Raw genomic sequence first — 25,602 nt, 5'->3', positions numbered from 1 at the left:
GATCCCAATTTCTCGTTATAAGAGGACCAGCTTTTGGCCATGTTCATTTGGTATGAAAGGGGCAAGAGAACTATCTGGCATGACTTTTATAAAGACAGTAATCCCATTCATTTGGGGTTCACCTTCACAGCCTTATTAAGTCTCAAAATCCCCATCCTTTAATATCATCACATTGGAGGAATGGTTCAGTGTATACATATGTGGGTGAGACAGGAAGATACACAGAGCCCCACTCATGCCAGGGCCTCTTGGTACAGTACCCTCCCTCCCTGAGCTCTAGTTTGCTCATGTCAGTGGTTGTCTAGGGCAGACATGGCTTTCTTATGATTCAGCTTGCTTAGTATAGACTCTGAGGACACGCCTTAACAAATGAGCAAGCGAGTGAGTGAATGCCTACCTTAGAGGCAGCTAGGAAAAGTAATACAAAATCATTTTAGCAATGTGTTATGATCAGCAGTGTATCCTATGCTGTGAGGCTGTTCGGAATCTGCAGTTCCGGCAGTGGATAGACCTAGCTTCCTCACTCCATCTGCCTTTTGCTGATTGCACAGTCACTGTGATCTTTCATTCTCCTTTTACAGAGAGCCGGTCTGGGTACCTTCTCAGCCTTTCCCCATACCATAGCTCTAATTCCACTCCTCATTATCTCTTGCCTAGACCACAGTACTAGTTACTGAGCTGGCCTCGCCACCCTCCGGTATTTCCCCAGAGCTGTTGCCATGGCAATCTTCCCCTGGCACGATGCTGATCAAAACCTTTGAGGGCTCCCCATTGCCTTCAGGTAAAAGGCCAACCTCCTTAAATTAGCTCCAAGCTTGGGCTCACCCCACCCTTCCTGCCTCATCTCCCACTCATTTCACAATCCTCTGTCACACTTCACATTTCCTTTCTTCATGTTTTTCTTTAATTTTTTTTTGTTGTTAAATTCTAAGCTGGTCCCTTTTCCTGGAATGCCTTCTCTATCTAGCCTCACTTATATCCATCTCTGACTATTAGCATCCCACCAAGCTCAGAAAAAATTCATTTTCATTTATGAATTTTTTTCTATTTTATGGTCAAAAGGATTTTGTTGTTTGGGTTACATCTGGTGATGTACAGGGGTTACTCCTAGTTCTTCACTCAGGAATTACCCCTGGCTGTGCTCAGGGGACCATATGGGATGCTGGTAATCAAACCTGGGTTGGCTGCATGCAAGGAAAATGCCCTACCCGCTCTGCTATCACTCCAGCCCCAGTCAAAAGGGTTCTCTCCGTGGACATATTCAGACTTCTGTATTACTAATAGAGCATTTACCACATTTCATTATTGTCAGGGTTGGAGCGATATCACAGCCGTTGGGCATTCGCCTTTCATGCGGCCGACCCGAGTTCGATTCCTCCACCCCTCCCGGAGAGCCCGGCAAGCTACCGAGAGTATTTAGCCCGCTCGACAGAGCCTGGCAAGCTACCTGTGCATATTGGATATGCCAAAAACAGTAACAATAAGTCTCTCTCAATGAGAGACAAGACCGGTGCCTGCTCGAACAAATCAATGAGCAATGGGATGACAGTGATTGACATTATTGTCAGATGTAGGGTCGAGGTAATAGGTAGTTAATACTAGTTCTGATATCAACAGCAACATTAATAGCGTCAAACTAGTTGATATGCCACGTCTTCTTCAAAGTGCTTTAGCAACAGTAAGGCAAATTTTAATGAATTTTAACAAATTACTTTTTCCCTGGGAGCCTATATATCTTTAAGATTCTCAATTGATGTGTTGAGATACTGTTAAGATACTGGAGAGCATTCAGGCTATTTTCAAAGAGTCCTCACTATGTGCCTATGTACTATCATAGCTACATCATTGTATCACTGTATCACTGTCATTCCGTTGATCATAGATTTGCTCAAGCGGGCACCAGTAAAGTATCCATTCATCCTAGCCCTGAGATAGAATGCAGCCTCTCTTTACTCATTCTTCCCAGTGGTGCCACATTGGAGGCTCTTTCAGGATAAGGGGACCATCATTGTTAATGTATTGGGGATATTAAATATGCCATGAAGACCTTGCTAGGCTCTGCCGTATGGGCAGGATGCTCTCAGTAACTTGCCAGGTTCTCTGAGAAGGAGAACTAGGCTGTAAGAGTTCACATCATACCTGCATACCTGTAGTAAATTATTCCCTCAAGGTTAGGATATTTTTTTGGTCAAAGCAGTTTAGGTCTCTGGGCAAACAAAAATTCACACAAGAAACAATAGAATAGAATAGATAACAGGGCCAGCAAAAAATCACTCATGAAAGAATATAATAGAACAAAAGTTTGAGAGATTACACAGCAGATAGGTTGTTACTGTCTTGCACACAGCCAACCCAGTTTTGATCCCAGGCATCTCATATGGTTCTCCAAGCCTGCCAGGAGTGATCCCTGAGCACAGTGTGTGTAACCCAAAAACTTTTTAAAAAAGAAGAAGAAAAACATTAAGGTTTTTAAGATGCAGAGAACAACACAGGCAAAAATAGAATGGGAAATTGTCACTACTTTATACTTTAAGGGTGCCTGATGATTGGCTTTGTGAAACCCCATCTTCCATTCTTCATGCACTTCCTGAGTTTTGCTGTACTTACTAACTGTACAGAATTTCTTTCTGTCAACTTAAATAGCATCTCACATGCTGGGAGCCATGGTGGAAGATGCGAGATTGTACTAAATAAATGGCAGACTGTGAGCTCACTGATGAATACCCAGATGACCCTGAAGCTTGGACAGACATTATGATTTTGCTGTTTTCTTATGTATTTGTCTCATTCTTTGCAACCAACCCCCACTGGACAGAGGTCAAAAGTGCCAACCAATTTGCTTTATTGTGATATAGTGCCTGCACAAACCTACACACACTGCGTGCTATCCACTTCATTGCAGAGCCGTAGCTTATACGGATTCAATTTATGACTTCTCATTTATTTGCCTGTGCTTTGCAGATACCTACAAAGGTTTGCTTTCGTTGAAATTTCTGCTTTGTCTTAGATGCCAAAGTCCTAGTTGTGCTTTGCCCACTATCTCCCAATGTGTAGCTGAGAGGCTGCGGGAAGGAGTGTGGGCTGCCCACTAATACTTCCCTTCTTCATTATTGCGTAAGTAAAAGCAACAGTAAGTATTAAACAAAATGGACATTCACATACCTCTCTTGCTGCTCCATAAAGACGTCAAACCACAGATAAACCAGTGACGTAGCAGCAAGTCTAATGGAAACCAAATGTCTTTTCTTCTCCTGATCCTTTTCTCTCCATCCTTCCCAGGGTGAGAGGACAAATCCTCAGGAAACATCCAAATGCGGAAACACTTCCATGAGGGCTGAATAATGGAAGGAGCACAATCCCTCCCTCACCACTTGCATTAAGATTGAGACATGAAAAAAATTAACTTCTGCATGTTAGACATGTTAAAGTTACTGTATTCAATCTCTATTATAGCCCCTGACACTAGATAGTCCCGAGCAGGCATGGTGGGAGTCAGATGAACCATATGAATTGCATTGCCATGTAGCTGAGTCACCTCATAAATCCTGGTGTCCCAGTGCCCCCCTGCCCCTTCTGTCAGCTGAGATGCCCATGGCACCCAGGCAGCAGGGTCACTGTGAGTATAAATCAGAACATGCATGAAAGTTGCTCAACACAGTGCTTGGCACACACTGAAAGTGCAGTACGGTTTACTGATCATTGTTGCAAGTCAGCAAAAGTCACAGCTTTTAAGATACCTACTCCCCCATATCGAGTTGGGGTGTTGCTCTGCTCTTGAAATTGATGATGCTATGATCTCATTCTCCCGAATTTATAGCGCCTGCTGCACGAATATGTTTCTTCCCAGTCCCTCCCACTGATATCATCATTGACCTCCTCCCTTTGCCCGTGCAGAGCATGAAATGACTCATGCCGGTCTCAGCAGGAGAGTAGAGAGAAAAGTCACATGCTGTCACTATATCGCTGTACTGAGCTGGCTGAGGGACCCGCAGGGCATAGTCTGTGCTCCCAAGGAGGTCAGGACAGAAACATATCTTTTCTGAGCATCTCCCATGTTCTAGAACTCTCCAGACACCCTGTATACCATATATTCCTTTCTCCCCTCTGAGGTTAGTGCTCCTTGTCCAGTTGTACAGGTGTTAAAATAAAGAACCGGTGATGTGAAATAACTGGCCCAGGGTTACAGTGTTGGGCAATGAAAGTCAGGATAAAACAGTGCAAAAAGATGACAGAGTGTATCTAACTAGACTGGCTTGTATATGAGGATGGAAGAATATCAACTTGAAAAATTAATTTCTTTGGACTTTAAGGGTAATTCCTTTTGAATATATCTTCCCTGTTCTTTTTGCAATGATGCCCCAAGAGTTTCCATTATAATGGAACTCCCAATTTATACCTCCAGGACCAACTAATTACTATCTCCTTACCCACTTCTCAGGTCATTTTGCTCTTAAGATGTATTTGGGTTTAGATAAAACTCAGGTTTTAGGAATGGTATTTTATTATATGAATTAAAAAGTAGTGTTGGGGCTAGAGAGATAGTACAGTGCATAGGCCTTTTGCCTTGCATGCAGCCCACCCAGTTCAATTTCCTAGCACTACATATGGCCCCCTGAGCCTGTCCAAAGTGGTCCCTTAGCACAGAGCTAGGAATAAGTCATAAGCATAGCTGGGTGTGCCAACCCCCACCCCTCAAAAAAAAAAGCATGTTGTACTAATTGTATATCTGTGAAAAAGTGTCCTGTGGAATTTAGTGCTGCTAAGGTCCCCTGGTTTGTTAGTTTTTTACCTAGCACCCAGGAGTGGAGATGACAGGTCTATGTAAAGGAAAAACAGGGATACTGGGTTCAGAGAAGTAACACAGACAAGGAGTTGTGCTCCTGGCCCCCTTTGCTATAAAAGAAGCTCAGATATTATATGATTAATAAACTGAAATTTACTAAAGACCCTATTAAGGAGAAATCACCTCTCTAGCAAAATAATAAAACTATTCTGGCATATTAGAAAAATCACTATAGGTATAGGACGACCCCTTGATTCTAAGCTTTGATTCTCGGAGTTCTTGGGAAAATTTCCTTGCTGTCCTTACCTGTCCTCATAATTCCAATTTCTCCATTTTAAAAATATATTAAGAACAATTCTTAATTTGGAGGGAAATGGAGGTAATACATGGTTGTCATTCAGAAATTTTGTGAGCCAACCTGATTCTCACTAGTATGATGAGCTATGGGGAAAGAGTAACTAGAGGAACACATAAGTTATCCAGTTAAGATTAATTTACATTAACATTTCTAAAAGCATTTTCTTAGCAATGACATGCTTATTAATAATGTGATTTCTGAACTGAATTGAGAGCTACTACATCAACACTTCTTAGAGCAAACTTGGGATCTCTGAATTCATGTCTTATTTTTCATTTTTTAATTTTTACAATGATTAAATTAAAGTTAAAATTTCATTTTACATCCAATACATATTAGATATGATCATTGTAAACCAATATCTGTAGATAATAAATTAAGTTACCCTCTAAAATTCCAATTATACCATTGACCACATTTTCTTTGGATTCCATCAAATCTACATTTAAAATGAGGCACTCAGGTAATTCTTATGCATGTGGATGCAGAATATTTCTCATCTTAAGTGATAAAATTGTTGGTATCTATGTAATCTATAAATGATACAAATTGAAAAGACTCCCATCACCAAAAGTTAGAAGGAAGTAGAGCAATCATGCACAACTGAGAGAGAAATTTTATTTTGTGTGTGTGTGTATATGTGTTTATTTGGGGGAGGAGACCACACCTATCAATACTCAGGATAGGTGTCTGTGCTCAGGGGTCTGTGCTCAGGGATCATTGCTGTGGTTGCTCAGGGGACCATATACACTGCCCGTATACCATATATACTACCATATATCAAACTGAAGTTGCCTGTGTGCAAGACAAGGACCTAACCCCTGTACTATATCTCTGGTTTCTAATAGAAGGTGTATGAAATGATACAGTGGCTTTGCAAAATTGTTCAGCAATAACTACTAAAGACTTGTTGTTACTGTTTTTGGCATATTGAATACACCATGGGTAGCTTGCCAGTCTCGGCCGTGCTGGTGTGATACTCTCGGCAGCTTGCCGGGCTTTGTCATCTCACAATGGAGACATTACTGGTGCCCGCTTGAGCAAAATCGATGAGCAACGGGATGACAGTGACAGTGATAGTGACAGTGAACTACTGAAGCTCAATGTGCATAGTTTTTACAGACTTGCAATTATATCCCAGGTATACACTTCACAAAAATGAGTGCATCTGTCTACAAAAAGACACAAAAATGTTCTGAGTAGCTTTATTCATTACTCCAAACTATAAATAACTCAGATAATCATCAACAAATGAATGGATAAATAAAAATACATTGGCATTGTGAGGAAATATTTTATGAGTCTTGGAAAAGAATCACAGATACTCTGGGTGTTCTTCTAGTTCAATGTTTGCTGTTATTCAGATGGTCTCACAGTGATATTTTTTCACTTATGGAGTCATACCTGGAGATGCTCAGGCCTGGAGATGTCCTGGCCCTGCACTCTGGAATTACTCTGGGCATTGCTCGTGGGACCATATGGGATGCCAGGGATTGGACCAGGGTTAGCCATGTGCAAGACAAACGCCTCATCTGCTGTACTATCACTCCAGCCCTACCCCACAATGGTTTTCTGAGTATCTAGGCTATTTACCTTTCTTTTTATTAACATGATGACTACATCTCTGGAGGGATAGAGGTTAAATTATGGAAAACTAACAGCAAGGCAAATATTTCTTGTCCTTCGCAATTAAATTGATTTCTGTGCATAGCAACACCAAAAAATTCAATCTGGTAGAGAATATCAATCTCAGTAAGTTAAATTCTCACTGGAACCTGTTTTTAATGCTGTACTGATTCACTCATTAATTAATGAATTGAATGTAATGTTAAATACATACTAAAGTTATGTTTGTGCGAAGTCAAATCTATAACTTTGGGAAGTGATCGTTTAGATGCAAAATCAGTAACTACACTATAATATGACAAATAAACTATAGCTGTACATGGAAACATGGACAAATCTCACAGATCTTAAGTTGATGAAAATAAAATGAACACAGCATGCCATATGATTCCATTTACACAAAGGGTAAGGTTGGGAGAAATAATTTCAGTGGTTGCTTTCACAGTTTTTGATGGTTCTTCTGATGGGTAGGTATGGAGGTGTAATGACCAGCAATGAGCAATGGATAAAATAATTATTTATATTGATCTTGGCAGTGATTACACAAAGGTAGACAGTTTAAAAATGCCATCCAAGGACTGGAGTGATAGCACAGCAGGTAGGGCATTTGCCTTGCATGCACCCGACCCGAGTTCGATTCCCAGCGTCCCATATGGTCTCCCGAGCACCGCCAGGAATGATTCCTGAGTGCAAAACCAGGACTAACCCCTGAGCATCGCCGGGTGTGACCCAAAAATCAAAAAACAAACAAAAATGACATCCAGATGTACATTAAAGATGTTCTCAGATCTCTAGATAAAAATTCCAACATCCCTAATAAATTAAAGGATGGTACTTTAACCTCTAAGCAATGGCATTGACTTGAAACTCTTATAACTAGATTCACCAGCCTGGGAGCCTCGGATGGTGTGGGATGGTACCAAGAAATATTCCATGGCTGATCAATTTTCATCAAGGCTGCTGCAAAACAACATCGTTCTGACCCAGCCTTCTCCTGAACCACGACTGGTAATACACTTTGTCACTCTAACAACTTCATTAAAGTAGCTGAGGGCAGAAATAACCCCAGGTCCAGAAAGCTGGAAGCAGATAGATGCTACTTATTTTAAAGCTCAGCAAAATGTATTTTAAGGAAGCCCAAAAGAGCTTTACAAGGAAAGTCTGTCAAAATTTGTGGCAAGCATCCATCTCTGATATGGCCTTATACATCTTTTATATGAAATAAAAATCAAAACATAAACTTGCCTAGTAAGAAAATTTCAACAAAGTCCTGAGTCTAATTTGCTTGTGTCTGCCCTTGGCTCTCTCTAAAACATCTATAGTAAGTGATGGTCCAGCTTATATTAGCAATAAGAGAGCTCTGAACTTCTCGGTATTGACAACTAGAACTTTCCAAGGACTTGCTAACTTTATTTCATGCCATCCTCCAAGCAGCCTTCTGAAGTAGATACTGTTAGTATCACCATTTCACAGATGAAGCAGCAAGCTGAGAGATGGAATGATGCCCAGGGCCACACAGATGGTGAGTGCCAGAGCCAGCATTCAAAGTCAGCTCTGCCATCTAAGGCCAGGCTATGTCAACCCTTCCTCTGGGGACTCCTTCCAAGGTAAGGTGGTTCCACTCTTGGACAGTTCTGAGAATTATAAAAACAAAAAGTCCTGATAATAAGAATAATCTGCCTACTAATGTTCTTACCTCCATAGTCTCTACTAAGTCATTCATCCCACTCTTCTCAGAGCCACACAGAACCGTCTATTTCTTTCTACTTAAAAATCTAAACCTTCCTAGAAAACCAAGCAAACTGACGACTCTACTTTTTTAGTGCATTCTAAAGGTGTAGTCTGATGCATAAATTTTCTTTTCTTTAGAAGGTTTATCCTGCCTGGCTGCCATATTAATAAAAGTTCTTATTGCAAGCACAGAAACAGCATTCTAACTGGCTTAAGCAAAAGGGGCTACTTACTTGATAGATAAGATACATAGAAATACAAAGTCTTTGCACTGATTTGTGGAGTATAAAATAACATCACATGAGGCTGACACCCAAGGACAGTAGATACAAAGGCCAGGAGGATTGCCCCATAGCTGGAAGACTGCTTCATGAGCGGAGGGGAGAAGGGATCACTAAGAAAATGATGGCTGGAGGAACCAGTTGGAGTGGGAGATGCATGCTGAAAGTAGAAAATGGACCAAACATGATGACCTCTTAGTGTCTGTGTTGCAAGCCATAATGCCCAAAAGTAGAGAGAGAGTATGGGGAATATTGTCTGCCATAGAGGCAGGGGGGTACGTGGGAAAGGAGGGGTATACCCGGGATATTGGTGGTGGGGAATGTACACTGGTGGAGGGATGGGTGTTTTATCATTGTGAGATTGTAGCCCAAACATGAAAGCTTGTAACTATCTCAGGGTGATTCAATAATTTTTTTTAAAAAAAGTTAAAAAAAAGAAATACAAAGTCTAGGATTTCTAAGTATAGGAGAGTCCAGGAGTGCCAAAATGGTTAACAAGTTCGTTTATCTCTTCTCAACTCAGTTTATTTCCCCTACTCCTTCTACTCTCACTTGAGCTATCCAGGATTTATTCTCCTGCCTAGTGACCATGCAACAGTGACCCTATTATGGAGGAAGTGAGAAGAGAAGGTCCAAATAATCAAGACTTACAATTAGTCCCTTGTTTGCCTATGCAACTCATTTGGTCATTCTACAAAATCTCACTTGCATAGGGCATAAGCAATCAGATGCAGAAGTATTTAAAAGACAGGAATATAGAAAATATATATTCAGCTGGAACATATATAAACTCAGCTCTCTGTAGAAAGGTGATGAGTTGAGGTTTCTGTTCCATATATGGAAGTTGCTATTGCTGGCACCATATTGTCCCCAGTATGTTGCTGCTGATTCCATTGAAGAGTCAAACAGCAAAGAATGTATATATGTGCTCTGTAAACAAAGAACTTATAACATTGAAAGTATCTCTCATTATCTTCAAGAACCTGAAGTTAGTCAGGGTCGCTAAAACAACCTAACTTTCTAAGTACATGGGCTTTTCGTTTGGTACCCCGCACTGTCCAGGTCTCCTGAGCACTGCCAGGAATGATCCCTGCACACAGAGAGAGGAGTAAGTCCTGAGCACAGGTCGGTGTGACTCAATTCCCTGTCCTCAAATACATGGAGTTTCAATAAATTTAACCAAGTCAGTCTCACATTTCTGTGAGCCTGGGAAAAACTCTATCAGTTAAACAGGCATTGCTCTCTGGATTACTTGTGAACCTTTGGATTTAAAGGGAGGCATGACTGAGCTTATTGTAAAGAAGAGGTATTTGCTGAAAGGGAAATCCTCAGGATATTATTAGGAAGAAAAAATTTGGCCACAGCTCTGCAGAGGACAGTGGCTGACCATGCATTTCTGCTCAATGGGTCTCCTACAATTAGAACACCCCAGCAGGTGAGCATGGTGTTCAAGCCTTTGATGACGTATAGAGCTGGCCTCCTTTCCAATTTCCATTTCTCCTCTTACATTCTTCGCAAACTCAAACCAGACTGTCCCTAAGGCTTGGGCTATAATTTCTAACCTTCTATTTTGTTTTAAATAGTTTTCCAATTCACTTAAAGAAAATCTTTGTGCTTTCCAAGGCTGTGCCCTGCAAAATTTGTGTCTCAACAAAACCCTAGACTCAGGTGATAATAGCCACTTTATTAGTAACAATTTACCTGGTACAGTCTTTTCTGAGGGGCAGCAGTCACTGAAATATATTCACTTATGACATATTTGTCTCATCTCCATCGGATAAGGGTTCCTCGATACCAGGGCTTATATTTTTATCTTTTTTTTAATTTTTTGCTTTTTCCTCATCTTTGACAGAGTTCCCAGCATTCATTGAATGAAGAAAGGCATCTGTGGCAATGAATAGAAACTGTTTATTGCCTCCCCATAGCCATCACTACTTTCTCAATGTTAGGAGCTCAATTTTATTTAATGCGGTAATGCACCCAGTTAAAACACAAGATTTCTAATCTCCCATGGATATAAGTAAAACGTGCATGATGAAAAGGGGACATTTGAATTTTGGACTGGAGGAGCTTCTTAGAAAATTGTTTCAACTTGCTGAGTAAAACAAAATAATTAATTAATTGATTAATATTTTTCTTCTATAGGTGCCCCAGCTGAATACAGAGAGTGGGTACTTAATGTTGGACTTCGACATCTTCCACACTTCCAAATGTTTCATGTTAAGTTTCATCTTCAGAATAGAAGTTCTTCATGAAAGAACAAAGGTGGGTCTGACAGACAAGCAGTTAGTTCCCTGAAGAAAGTATAAAATTGTTACTCCAGCCTAGGATTACATGCTTCTGACATTTCTTAAATGAGAGAAAAGTAAATGTCTATCATTCTTTACTCTGCTGTCATTTTATGTTCTTCTGTGTGTGTCTTATATACAATGCATTATATATACATTGCACTATATATAATGGGCGTGCTATATACAATTACTTTTAGTTGATAATCCATGACCTGTTCAAATTAAGAAAATAGTGTATTGGGGTACTTGTGCTTAAAATAGGAAATTAGATGGGCCATTCTCTTAATTAACCTTAAAACTGAAATTTAAAACTGAAGTTTTCTATTTAGCTTCCAGTGTATTTCCCTTTCCCTCTGTAAAAGACTGTAAGTCACTAAGAAAAATAGTGACTGGGCATGTAAGTATATCTTCTGACTTAGAGTACTGGGGACATATGGCAGACAGCGAATTAAAGAAGGTTATGAAAGCTGACTCATGGTGAGGAAGGGGAATATTCTGTTTCTTTTCTATGAACTCTTTATTACAAGAGTAAGACTTGTCCCCAAAAGACTGGGACTTCAGTGAATTGTAATATTGTTTATCAGTCTATAGGTATTGGAGAGGACAGATCTTGAAAAAAGTTAAACATTTCAAGAGACATCAAATTCAGAGGAAGTCTTTTTTTTAACATATAAGAGGCTCCCTTTTCCTTTTTCAGGGAGAAAACCTCTTTTGCAGCCAGAAAGTTCGGAGAAAATGTCTTTAGACTTCCAAGTTCATCTACCCCAATATCTCCATGTCAGTCTCATGGTCTCCTTCTTCGCCTACCATGACTCAGATGTTACTTACGAGTATTTTCAAAATTTCATTGTTCTTTGAATTTACAAGGATTCACTTCCTGACCTGTATTTTCAGTCTGTCCTATGGCTATTTGAAGTAAGATTATGAAACTGTCCTAGAATAGTTTGCCTTTTATAGTAACACTAAGAGCAATTAACTACTGTCTTATCTCTATTGTTTTTAAACCCATAGATGTCATAAAAAGAGATCACTCTATATCACACTTCTCACAAGCACCATTGTCTCCATTTGGTCAAAATAAGAAATCATTTAATCCCCTAGTTTTTGAATCACAACTCACTCCAATTAACATTTGGTGAAATTTTAGTAGCATTGATGTCATTTCATACAGCAGGTTATTATTTCTGCATTTACCAAATACGACTGGATTATCCTTCCTCAGACTCCTGGGAAATTCTACTCTAAGGCTTCTTCATGAAAATCTGTTTTCTTGGATCACTTTTTGAACAGATTGTCTTAGTTTAGGTTTCCTCAAAAGCAATGAGCAGAGCTAAGTTCAATTAAGTGGATGCAGTCCCAGGAGTTTAAGAGAGAGGCAGAGAAGAAAAAGAAGCAAATACAAGTTGGTCATAGCAGCTGAAGAAAGCACAGTTGATTCCTTGATCAAATAAACTATGACTGGGAGGTTGTAAAAAGTTGGGTTTTTTTCCTCCAAACTTAACACATTCACTGCTGATCAAAACCCATTAAATGACAGCATTCACACTCCTGAGCATTTAATTAGTGGTTTTTGGCTCCCAGGGACTGCCGCTGGGGAAGCCAGAATTAGATTGACTCTAGCTGGCTACGATCCAGTGAAGAAGATGCATCAGTTCCCTCTAGGAAAGGCCTGATTGAGGTTGGGTTGAGAAGAGGCAGAGATAATGGCAGTGTTCAGATGGAAAACTCTGGTCATAGGAGCTTTACCCTATATCAATAATATGAACTAGGAGGCTTCTGAAAAGAGAAAGTTGTGGAGTTCCTAAAATATTGTACATCTGGTAATGGTGCACCTGTGTGGTAGTGCTCCATTTACTTTCCCCAGGGCTCCCGTCTTTCATTTGCATTTCTTTACTCCATTTTGTACCTTGATAAGCTGACCCTAGACCAAATTACCCTGTTTGACTTCGCCAATCTTCTCTGTTTGGATTCCATACACCAATGGGAGAGACTAGTAGGAGTTTATAAACACGGAGAAACCAGTTGTCAGAGGATTTTTTCTCTCATTTTCTCCATTCCATCATCATTGCTGTGATATTAGCAGTAAGTGAAACCCTCTGTGACTAAGTGCTCATTGGATAGACCTTTGTCCATGGAGGTGATAAGTTTCTTCACACCCTCACAAACCTAGAATGAGTAACAGCTTCATACTTTCACCAGTTCTTGATGCTATAACATTCTCAGTGGTATCTCTTATTCTAAGCAGTCCTTTGTAATTGGACCATTGAAGAAATTCTCTTTAAAATCCTAGTTCTGGGGACATTTCCTAGTTCTGGAAAATGTGCACTGATGGAGGGATGGGTGTTTGATCATTGTATAACTGAAACTCAAACATGAAAGCTTTTGTACGTGTTGCTCACAGTGATTCAATTTTTTAAAAAAGAAAAAAAATATCAAATCAAATCAAATAAAATCCTAGTTCTGTGCCTTCCATTTTGTGGACTGAGAAACTAAGCACAACTTTCCTTTATTCATCTCCTGCTCTTCAGTCAATTTTTGCTTTTACTTTTAAGTTTGAAAAGAATGTTGTTACTAAGTCATTCTATAGTGTGAGATTGTGACACATTATCTTCCCTTCTATGAGTTGTATTTTCTTATAGGTGGGATTTTTGCTTGACTTCTGCATGCTCTATTCATTTAGAAGGTATATTGATTTATTCTATGCTATAATTGCTTAGTTATTATGTCATTTTATCCATCTTGTCCCTGTACAGGTAACTCTGTGCAGTTATTTTATTGCTCAGATGTTGTGGGATTCATTCATTTATTTATTTTATAAGGAAGTTCACAATATTTGATTATATTTAATATTAAAACACCAATCCCACCACCATTACACCTTCCCACCTCCAAATTTGGAATGTTTCCATCCCAAGTCCGAAGCCCTGTCCCAAAGCACAACCAAAATAATATATTTTGTATTATCAGTTATAAAGAACTATTGAAAATGTTTACAAAAAGTTTTCATGTAGGAAACAGTATGAAAATTGTTCTATTTTGGCAGGGGCCATTAAGACATTCTTTAGGATATCACTAACATGTTGTTAAAGGTTGAGTGATGGGAGATTTCGTGTGTATATATATGGGTAGGGAGAATAGGTAGGGAGTGTCTTATGATGTGGCTGCAAATGTGGCTATGGGGTCCAAGAATATGTTGACTCATATGTGAGGGTCTGCCTGAGCATATAGGGAACAGCCTTGAATGTGGCAGCAGTTGGGTTCTGGAGGTTTTCGGCTTCCGGGGCTAGTTCCCTTGGGGCGGGGAGGACTTTCACAGGACCCTCTGGGGTGCCTGTGGGATTCGTTTTGCAATTCTTTTCTCACTATATATAAATTGGGTATTATTTTTCTCTCGAGCACAAAATGAGTAAGAAATGTGTGTTAAGTGTTCTCTTCAGTTTTTCAAACTAGAAATGTTCGTTGAGGAACGTGTGTGTATATGTGCAGTACTGTACACATATGCATGAGTGCATGTGCACACATACTCAACGGGATGTGACTGATATTTTCTCATGTTTGGAGAAATTTTTTGGCTTGGGGCCAACACTTACAAATGCTGATGATAAGTGCTCAAGGATCACTTCTGGCGGTGCTCTGGGGACCATGTGTGTGGAAGACTTAATCTAGGATGCTCATATGTGAGACAAGCACCAAAACTCCTCTACTATATGAAATTCATATACTCTTTGTCCTTCCTTTCCACATCTGCATACATTTCAGATACAGTCTTGGAAATATAACAGCCATGTGAACTTATAAAACAAAGACACCAATTTAAAAAATAACAAAGCAGAATGGTAATCTCATTCCGTGGTGGTATATTTGAATCATTGCACCTACTTCTGGACTTTATAAAATATGAGATAGTCCCATTTATTTATCTCTGTTTTCACTTGCTTGGCCAGTGGCATGCCAGCTTTGAAGATACCATTGGCTTCAATGTCGTGAAGGGTTTTGCTGACCTTGTCTTCAATGTACCTTAGGGATTCTAGGGGAAGAGAGATAGCTAAAAAAAAAAAAAGGCTGGAGTGAGGCACACAAACCAATCTCGGAACCCAGTGGCTTTTGGCAGAAATCCCTCCAGACTTATTACTAAAATGTCAGAAATCCAAAATGCTCTTCATATCAGCAATAGAAAACAAATGATCTAATGATGTCTTATTGGCAGATCTGAATGTTGGGGAAAATTCCAAATAATAATGGTGGGTCTTCTGTCGAAATATTAAATGTGATCAAAGTGGAGAGAGAGTAGGGTGGAAATCATCTGCCACGTAGGTGGGGGGAGGATCGGGATGGGGTGCATATTGGGGTTCTTGGTGGGGGAGGGTGTGCACTGGTCAAGGGATGGGTGTTCGATCATTGTATGACTGAGACTTAGACTGGAAAGCTTTGTAAATGTTCTCACGGTGATTCCATAAAATAAAAGGCTGCAGTAAAAACAAACAAACAAAAACAACAACAACAACAAAAACATGAGAAAAGTTGTTTCCCTGAATAAGTCATGAAGGAAGGGTTGGATATAACTCAAAACTGAACACAACTCCTAGTTGATACAATGCAATTGTTAATATTTGTTATGAATTTGTTCCTTTTTGTCTCAAGGGCCTCCTTCTTGTAACAGGGCAGTAAGAACAGTCATATTCAAATCCACATCCATGACCAAGATACTACAAATGTTCATTTCTCAACGGCATGTTTTCATCTTTCTTTACTAGAAGACTCAAAGTCATATATTTAAAGAGAAATAAAGCAAGAGTGAGTGCACAATTCCTTTTTCTACACAGAGCCATTTTGAAAGGGGGTACTGCTGAGCAGCCTCGGGTAGCCCTTTTGTTTCTTAAGCAACCAAGCTGTTTGGATGAGTGCTAGGACCCAAGATGTGGTGTCCTTGGAGCCCTGTAGTGATCGGACTACTGGGGTCACCTCAGCTGTGCTCAGAGCCTACAGAGCTTTACCTAGTGTCGCTGGGGGGCCATGTGGTGCTGAGGATAAATACTGAGTTTCAGCGTATGTGACGTCAGTGGGCCTCCATGGGTGGCTTCTGTGAGGCAGAGAGGAGAGAGAGACTGTCAATTTCTCCCCATCTGCCTCTGCTACCCGAGAACCCGCCTGGAAGACTAGAACTGATCGTCTGGGAAGTGAGTACCAGGCCTTACTCAAGGCGTACAGATTCTTTGTTTTTCTCGAAGACAGGTATTTCAGGAGCAGACAAGCAGTGAAGTGAAGCATTTTCTTTGGGAGGCTTTTATGAAGGGGAAGGAGGGAGAGAGAGTGAGAGTAACACACTCAAGAGAGAACACCGGCTTCTCCGAAGTTGGAGAGAGCCCTTGCACACGTCCCAGCCTTAGCTATGAAAGCATAAAAGTACACATCTTAAGAGGGGAGATGCAGGCACCACATGTGCTCGGGTGCCACGTGTGCTCGGCCACAGAGTTGCTCAAGCAGCACATGGGCTTGCAGTGGATGTGTGCCCTTTGTTTGTTCAAGGTGGCTTCAATAGCGTTTCCCCAACCTGCCTCCACATGGGGCTTCTTCCTAGATGAAAGTTTGTTGTTAGGGAGGTTGCCAGGGGTCTTGAGCTGGGAGTGACAGGTGATCTTTGAAACTCCTTTTCCTGGACTCGTGTTCCTGCTCCAGCTTCTGGGGGTGGAGGTGACGGTGGGTATGGTGCAGGCCCCGCTTTCTCTGGGTCTGTTGCTGGCACTAAGTGAACGTCTTATCAGGTCTAATTCCTGTGCTCAGAGGTGGGCCCTGATGCCCTCAAGGGTAGGTGGTCATGCTACATCCTAGCAATTCCATTGTCATGGGGACCCCTCCCTCTCTACTTCCCTGAATTTTTTATGGATCCTAACCCCTGTTCTATCTCCTCGGCCTTCAAACAGAGTAATATTGACTTATCAACAGAGCTGGAAATTTTGTGCTTATCTATCTGTTCCAAACCTCAGTTTTCTGGCTTGTAAATTAGCAAGCAAGAAAACATTGATGTTTTTTTAAAGTTTTGGAGGCGAGAAGTCCAAAAGGAATCTTTCCAGACTAAAAATAAGGATGTAAAAGAAATGGTTCTTCCTGGTGCTGCAGGAGAGAATCCATCCTGTCTTTTTCGCTTGTGAGGCTTCAGGCATTTCCTAGCCCACCCGCTCCAACCTCTGCCTTCCATTTTCAAAAGACCTTCTCCTATGCTCCTTTCTCTCTCATAAAGATACTTGGAAAACTCTCTTATACTGACTCGGGGCACACGCCATGCTAATCACCCACAATTATCTTTCTATCTCAATCATATCTGTAAAAATCTCTCCTGAGAGGCAAGGTAACACCTATAGAATTCAAGGATTAAGACAGTCATATTTGGAGGGCATTATTCAGTCCATGGTGTTCACTGACCAGGTTAGTAATAGGTCTATATTAAAACAGGAAAAGAGTGGACCTTCATGGAGTCGTCAGTCACTGTCACTGTCACTGTCATCCTGTTGCTCATCGATTTGTTCGAGCAGGCACCAGTAATGTCTCTCATTGAGAGACTTACTGTTACTGTTTTTGGCATATCCAATAGCTTGCCAGGCTCTGCCGAGTGGGCTCGATACTCTCGGTAGCTTGCCGGGCTCTCCGAGAGGGGTGGAGGAATCAAACTTGAGTCGTCAGTGATCTTCTTAAATGTGAATAGAGAGTATGTTACTTCTTAGGGTTCTACAAAAGGCCAGGAATCCTGCATCCTTTCCTCTGGTAACAAACACAGCAGCATAGGATCCAGTCCAAAGTAGAAACTTTGAGAGTGAGAGAAATGAATTGACAAATCAATTTAAAATCACATAAATAAGAAAAACAATGCATGAGCTCTGGGGGAAGACAGGAGAATGAAAGACTGCTTGCCACCAAATTAAGTACCTTTTTCATCACGACTTTATGGCCCCTAAAAGAAAAGCAGTTTTCATACCAGGGATTGGGGACTGGTCATTTTCAGATTCCTATTTCTCAAAAAAAAAAAAAAAAAAAGCTGCTGAAGAAAATCAGGGAAACTCAGGAGCATATAGCTTTTAGTAAAATAGACTCTCATTTAGGGTGAGATAGTCTCATAGTCCCTCATGCAAGTAGGTAGATCCTGGAGTGAAGTAAGGCAGGGAATCTCCTGGCTATATTGGAGGAAAGAGGCTTTTTAAGACTCTTGGGAGTGGGGGTGGGGCTGGAAATATGCATGAGGCCTTTGAAAGATCAGGGAGGTAGGGCTCTTTGTTTATCCACAAGTAAATCCAGAGGCTCCAAGGGGGATTGTTATAGACATGGCCTGGTATTTAAAACCAGCTTACAGGAAATCCAGGGAGATTGGTAGAGCACACGAAAGGGCAGATATGAAGCAGGCAGGCAGGCAGATAGGAAAGAGCATGGTCATGGCAATGAACTCTTGGGAAGTAATAAAAGCAACAGCCCTAAGGCTGCTAAGAAACCCATCTTGTGGACACAGGAATTAAGTCCTGATAAGACCTTTTCCTGGCACCAGCACAGACCCAGACAAGGCAGAACAACTCACCCCACCTCCCCCTGCTGCGTCCAGGGAAGCTTCCCAGGCCAGGAAAGGAATATCAAGAAGAACATCAAGTACTCCCAATTCTACCCTTAGGCAAGCCCCAAGCCACAGACTCACTTTAGTACAAAGCCACACATGGTTGGGAAAACCCTATAAAAGCTAATTTGAACAAAGGTGTGAGGTTTGCTCCCAGGAATGATTCCATGCTTCTTCATCATCAAACTGATGGATAACAGGAGCCAGACCCAGCACACAGATTCCACTGGTCTTGGGTCCCTTTTCCCCACCCAAGACAACTTAAAAATCCTTAGTCTCTCTTAGGACGTGGCTCTACCCCAGCCTCACCCGAGGTTCCTAGAATCTGCGGGGAGCGCATCCCAATACCTCTCCTATTTCCTTCACTTTATTCGTCTCTTTTCCTCTGTCTGAAGGACAGGTTGCCAAATCTATCGAGAGAAACTGTGTGCATATGCTGCCTAAGCCCATGTGTTGTTGCCAAGCACATGTGTTGCCTGAGCACACATGTTGCCCACATCACCCCTCTTGAGATGTGTACTTTTGTACTTTCATATCTAATGCTTGGATGAGTACTGAAACTCGTTCTCCACCCTGGAGAAGCCCAGGTACTTTCTAGATCACACTCCTTCTCTCCCTCCCTTCTATCTCTGTCTCTGTCTCTCTCTCTGTGTCTCTCTCTTTCTCTCTTTCTCTCTCTCACACACACATACACACACACACACACAACACACACACTCCCGCTTTCTTAAAACTTCCAAATGAAATCTGTTCTATTTCACTCTTGGTCTCCTCCTGAAATTCTTTTCTGTGGGGGAAAGCAGGGACACCAAAGGCCTGGTTAAGATCTAGGACTGACCTTACTAAAGGATCATAGTCCGAGATTTCCTCAGACATTCCCCAGGTGGCAGAGGCGTCTAGAGAGAATGTGGCAGATTCCCTTGTTGAGGCTGCTGCTTCTGCCTTTCTCTTCTCCATTTCACATTAGTCCCCCTGGGGGCCCTCTGGCATCAGATATAAGAAGCACTTTGATCTCTAAAGTGCTGACTTCCACCAGAGTGGAGAGAAGTTGAGGCTCAAGCCAATTGTTTATAATCACATTATGATTTGGGGGGCGCGGTGGGGGGTGAATTTACAGTAGAACAATCGAAACATATAATTTAATTGATAGTAAAAAGGGAAAGGACACAAATCACTTGCTAAGGCTTGGGGGGCCAGCCTAAAGTAAGTAAGTAAGATCCTTTCTGTAGGAGCTTCCTTCACTTGTCAGTGTGTGTGTGTGTGTGTGTGTGTGTGTGTGTGTGTGTGTGTGTGGTGCACAATGTGTTTAGTGAGTGAAGTGATAGAGCTTCTGAAAAAGACTTCAAAGACCCTCAGACGTAGATGCCAAAGCATCTCAGATTGGCTTAATTCAGTTTTTTTTTAAATATTGCTTACAGAGATATATTACCAGGATCGCCAGTTAATTTTAACTTGGAGGATATACAAGGCTCTTGTTGAATTCAACAAGAGGAAAACATCCAAGACTATCAGAAAATGGGGCAATGAAATGAACAGAAACTTTATCAGAGAAGAAAGCTGAATGGCTGCTCTTCATCACTAATCATCAGGGAGATACAGATCAAAACAACAATGAAATGTCATCTCACATCACAGAGATTGGCACACATCTAAAAGAACAAAAGCAACCGGTGTTGGTGTGGATGTGGGGAGAAAGGAACTCTCCTGCACTGCTGGTGGGAATGCCGACTGGTCCAGCCTTTTTGGAAAATAATATGGACATTTCTCAAAAAACTAGAAATCGAACTCCCATCTGACCCAGCAATACCACTTTTGGGTAAATGCAAAAAAAATGTATAAATGACATCTGCACTTGTATGTTTATGACAGCACTATTTACAATAGCCAGAATCTGGGAAAAACCTGATTGCCCGAGAACAGATGAGTGATCAAAAAAACTTTGGTATATCTATACAATGGAATACTATGCAGCTGTTGGAAACAATGAAATCATGAAATTTGCATATAAGTGGACCAACATAAAGAGTATAATGCTACATGAAATGAGTCAAAAAGAGAGGGACAGACATAGAATGACTGCACTCATTTGTGGAATATAAAGTAACGTAATAGGAGACTAACACCAAAGGACAGTAGAAATAAGGGTCAGGAGGATTGCCCCATGGCTTGGAAGCCAATCGCATGTGTGGGGGGAAAAGGTATCTTGGATGGAGACAGGAGCACTAAGTAATTGATAGTTGGAAGGATCACTCAGGATGGTAGATCGCCCGGTATGGTAGTTGACTATGGACCAAACATGATGGCTGTTTGATAACTGTATTGCAAACCATAACACCCAAAAAGACAGAGAGATTAAGAGGGAATGTGATTGCCATAGAGGTAGGGGTGGGAAGGGGTGAGGGTGGGGGAGGGAAACTGGGAACATTGGTGGTGGAGAATGGGCTCTGGTAGAGGGATGGGTACTTGAACAGTGTTTGACTGGAACGCAATCGGAAAAGTTTGTAAGTCTGTAACTACATCTCACGGTAATTCATTAAAATAGAAAAATTAATAAATAAAAAATTTAAAAATAATAATTTTAATTTGGATTTGTTCTCTTGGAAAAATCAGTTTTGTTTGTCGGGGTTTGGTTTATGGGCCATATCCAGCTGTACTCAGGTGCTCTTCCTGGCAGAGTTCTTACGAACGTGTTGCTGGGCATTGACCATGGTCTCCAGAATACCTACTGCTTCCAGCTCTGTGGCCTCCGTCCTCAGCCCCAAATCAGGTTTTTAGGTATAGTTACCTTTATTGTATCTGTTTGCCAGCACCTTCATTAAAAAGGTGGTTTTGTAATGAATGGCCTGCCAATTCATCTCAATTGCCTCCACCTCTCCATAAGTCAAGACCAGAGTCATCTGGGCAGGGGTGACTCCCATTGGTCCATCTGTTGAGTGGCACCTACAGACTATGGCTTCTGGCCAGTCTTTCTCATCCTGGTCTTGCTTTGTAAAAGCCCCTGTGGATGTGTGTTATCGGTCCCACTTCAAGCAGAGGAAACTGGAGCCTAGAGATATCAGGTAGAGTAGTCAAAGTCAAGTAGATGTTACAGTGCAAAACCTGCTTAGAGCAGAGCAGGACTAGGATCAAATGATGCCCCCAGCTCCTCAGTATACTTCACTGCAGGGGCAATGTCAGGAACCTGGGTTTATTGGTCCTTCAGTGGCAGGAGGAAACTGCACGGCACACAGGTCTGCATGCACAGGGTGAATTCTAGTTATCTCAGAGCTTGGAGGAACAGATAAAACATGTAACTGGAAATACTTCTAATGATACAAATTGTACCAAGGAATTAGAAAGGTGACTCACAGGGAAACACTGGGGCAATTAAATCAGAAGCAGTGAAGGGACAATTCCTTCTTCCTCTAGAACTGGGTGGCTGTTGGGTAACACTGGCTGTCCTTGCTGCTCCCGCAGGGAGCTTAAGGTTTAGGGAGCCATTCCCACATGGTGCAACTGAGGCACACCCAATTCCATCAGGCACTAATAATTTTATGTTGTTTTCCCTCTTTCCTTTATGTCATCTGTATGGTTTATTCAGCAATGTCCTTTTTGTATAGACACAGAAAGACAGTTGATGCTATGCTATGTAACATGGGAGTTAATTGACTCCAAAATAATATTTACTCCTTGGCATCCATACTCACTTGACTTGAGCCTGAGTTGTCCTTAGTTCCTAGCACTCCAAGAGCAGGGTCCAGACGAGGGACTGATGAACCCAGGGCAAGCTGTGAGCTACCCTGGCATCAAAATGGGCCAGGGGCCAAGTGCCATAATACCCAACTATAAGTTAAGAACATGGCCATGAACAAACTCTGTCATGATGCAAAAATAAGTAACTGAATAAGGGTCCTTCTGGGGTTAGGAAAGACTAACCTGGCCTGAAGACTGGAATATATAGCGAGATGTCCCCAGGGAGAGACAACCTTTAAGCTTAATATATCTGTTACTGTGCTCATACAAAATGGCATTGCTAGAAATATTATAAGAAGTAAATTTAGTATAAGTGTTTAAATGGGTTACTAGCTGAGGAAAGGAGAAAGCAATCCACCCTGGATGAAATCCTGCCCTTGAGTGGGATTTAGTAATCTTGAGTAATCTCTTTAGATGAGATTTTTGTCCTTGAGTTAATCTCCTTAAAGGAGTGGTTTTTACCTCTCCTTGTTGTTATGATAATGTTCAGCCTTTGTATTCCCGTGCATAACCATGCCGTAAGGGGCTAGAAGAGAGACTTGTGACTTGTAGGCGGCAGAAAACTTGTGGGCTGGTAGAGAAAACTTCCCACTTCTCGGCCAAGTGGCCACTGAAAGCACGAGTCCTGCGTGTCCAGCCTGCTGGGCCCACCGATTTTTTTTTCTTCTTATAGTGAAAACTTACAGTGGCTAGCAATGTAAGGCAACTTTCTTAGTCTCTGACCTCCTTACCCTCTAATTCATTATATTCCAAAGTGGGCTCTAGCACTTCTCCAGCCACCAATCATGATAATTACCCCTGGAATTATTCAGGGGTAAATAGTAAAGACTCAGGTGTAAATGTGGATGTGCTTTCTGTTTGTTCACTTAAAGAAGATAGGGTGAAAGGGAGGAATGCTCAATTTTTTTTTTCTGAAAAGAGGTCATAGACCAAAAAAAAGAAAGCTGAACACTTCTGCTCTAACTTTTTTCTTTAAACACAACAACCAAACACAAAGGTATTGACATAAACTTGTTTATAACATTCTGTAGGTTTTAGGTTATAGGTTTAGGTCCCTTTCAGAGAGCCCGGCAAGCCGGCAAGCTACCGAGAGTCTCCTGCCCACACGGCAGAGCCTGGCAAGCTACCCATGGAGTACTAGATATACTTTGGTATATCAGGAACAACCATGATCCTCATTCCTCTGACACTGAAAGAGTCTCCAATATGCCATTGGGCTACACTAGCGCACGACAGGGAGGGACGAATGGAAACGTTACTGGCACCCACTCCAGCAAATTGGTGAACAACAGAATGACAGTGATACAGTGATTATTTAAATCACTATCCATATGTAATATATTAAGTGTACGTATCATTAAAAGTCTAGTTCCACCTCTCATCATAAATTCATTTCTTTTATCCAATTTATTCATCCCTTTTTCCCTTCCATTCAGGTTATCACTAATTTGATTTTGCAGTATAAAATTTTGTGGATATTTTATTTAGTACATTCATTTGCTGTGCATTTTTAAATGTAAAAAATCTTTGAGTTATTTCAGTACTGGCAGACTGTGTGTGTGTGTGTGTGTGTGTGTGTGTGTGTGTGTGTGTGTGTGTGTGTGGCGGAGCGTGGGATGATGAAAGGGGAAGTTTTTCCTTCTAAAATCATGTGGTCATTCAACAATGAAATGAGGAATGAGGAATCTATGGTGTTTGCAGATTTGGGGACAGCTCCCCTGTGGGCTGACTGATGTACAATGGATCTCCACTTGGAGCCTGTTTTTGATTTTGCAAAGATGATAAATTAATGGTTTCAGAGCCTAGCTGTCCTTGCAGAGCAATTTTGACTGGATAGCATTGTGCAACTTTTTAAATGAATTGTGGAATTTTTAAAAGGACATTCCTTGAGCCGGGTGTGCCCTTCTCTCTGTCCTGTCACCAGCTCACTCCCTCCTTTGTCTTGCACAGGCTAGCATTTGAGTTTGTGCCTACAAATTAGACATCTGATTTGCATTCCGGAATGCTGGTCCAAGTCTCCATTTCTTCTTATCCCTCTCTGCCCACAGCAGTCTGAGGGATACAGTGTAATTTATAGGATGCTTTTCCCCTGCAGCTCCAGCCAAAGCTACGGTTTAATCCTCCCTTGCCCTGTGGGGTTCTACCCAGCATTGAAGACCCGGAGGCCAGCGTGAATGGAATTCTCTCCCATGCATTATTCACACCAGTGCTTCCCTTTCTATTTTTAATGTTCAGCGTGTAGCGATTCCCTCTGCCTGCTATTTTTAGCAACGCTGCTGCCAGCTGACGGTTAGAGACAAAGGCACCAAGGCACCTTGAGAATGACAAATGGCGATTTCAAGGATGAAAATAGAAAGGCTATTTTTCTTCCTGGAAAGAGAGAGAGAGAAAAATGTCTAGAGTTGCAAAGTTGCTGGGGCTTGAATTGAATTTACAATTTGGAACACACAGACTGCCACACACATAAAGGATTTCCTCCCCTTCCCTCCCTGACCCCGCCTAATTTCTCTAACTTCTCTCTTCTCTCTCAGCCCCTTCGACCCCTTGTCCCATATCAAATATTAAATACAGTACACATTTGTGAATGCCCCTTCATGGATCCCCATAACCCCTCCCCTCTCCAGATAAAACAGCCCCTCCCCCACTACTGCCATTCTATATGGCATTGTAAATATTTATTTCCCTCTAGTCTGTGAGCACCTTGAGAACAAGGACTTATTGTTTGGTCACCATTGTCAGGTAGTAAAAAAAGTAACAGCGCCTTCCATCCAGAAACTGACCAGGCAGGCACTTACCACTAGACCACCTGATTTTCTTGACCACCATACAAAATCTCGCAGACAAGGTAATTCCGGGATGGCAGGAAAGTGAGACAAAACCAGACAACTTCATCTGGCTTTGTCTTCCATTTTTCTCTAACAATGGAAGAAAATAAAGTCACTCTGCCACCTGCAAAGTATCAAAAACTCCTCTCTCTTGGCTCACATCACTGGGACTCTTTATCAATCTCAGTCTCTTGTTTTTGTTTGTTTGTGAGTCAGCTGTGTTTAGAGGCTATGCCTGGCTCAGTGCTCCCCCTGACTATAGTCAGTCCTCTTATCTCTCAATGAGTAGGATTTTTTTCCCCTGAGAAACCCAACATATCATTGCTGCCACATTTAAAATCACCCTACATGGAGTTAATCTTAGCTGTTTAGATCTGTCAT

General features: G+C 41.5%; 1 long non-coding RNA gene across 3 annotated transcripts in view; it reads left to right on the top strand.

The window, feature by feature from the left end:
• The window catches only part of LOC129402351 (uncharacterized), a 41,426-nt gene extending 20,394 nt beyond the window's left edge, over positions 1 to 21,032 (top strand). Inside the window, exons 3-6 of one of the 3 annotated variants that reach the window (XR_008628640.1) lie at positions 7,648 to 7,775; positions 8,202 to 8,374; positions 10,925 to 11,044; positions 20,083 to 21,032. This is a non-coding gene — a long non-coding RNA (uncharacterized LOC129402351). Of the gene's footprint in view, positions 1 to 7,647; positions 7,776 to 8,201; positions 8,375 to 10,924; positions 11,097 to 15,730; positions 15,797 to 20,082 lie in introns of those variants that run through there. The other 2 variants (XR_008628641.1, XR_008628639.1) reach the window with 2 other exon arrangements.
• The last annotated feature ends 4,570 nt before the right edge of the window (positions 21,033 to 25,602 follow it).

The sequence above is a fragment of the Sorex araneus genome, chromosome 2 (genome assembly GCF_027595985.1).
Source record: "Sorex araneus isolate mSorAra2 chromosome 2, mSorAra2.pri, whole genome shotgun sequence".
NCBI lineage: Eukaryota > Metazoa > Chordata > Mammalia > Eulipotyphla > Soricidae > Sorex > Sorex araneus.
Note: the sequence above shows the minus strand (reverse complement) of the source record. Positions and strands in the feature narration are given on the sequence as shown.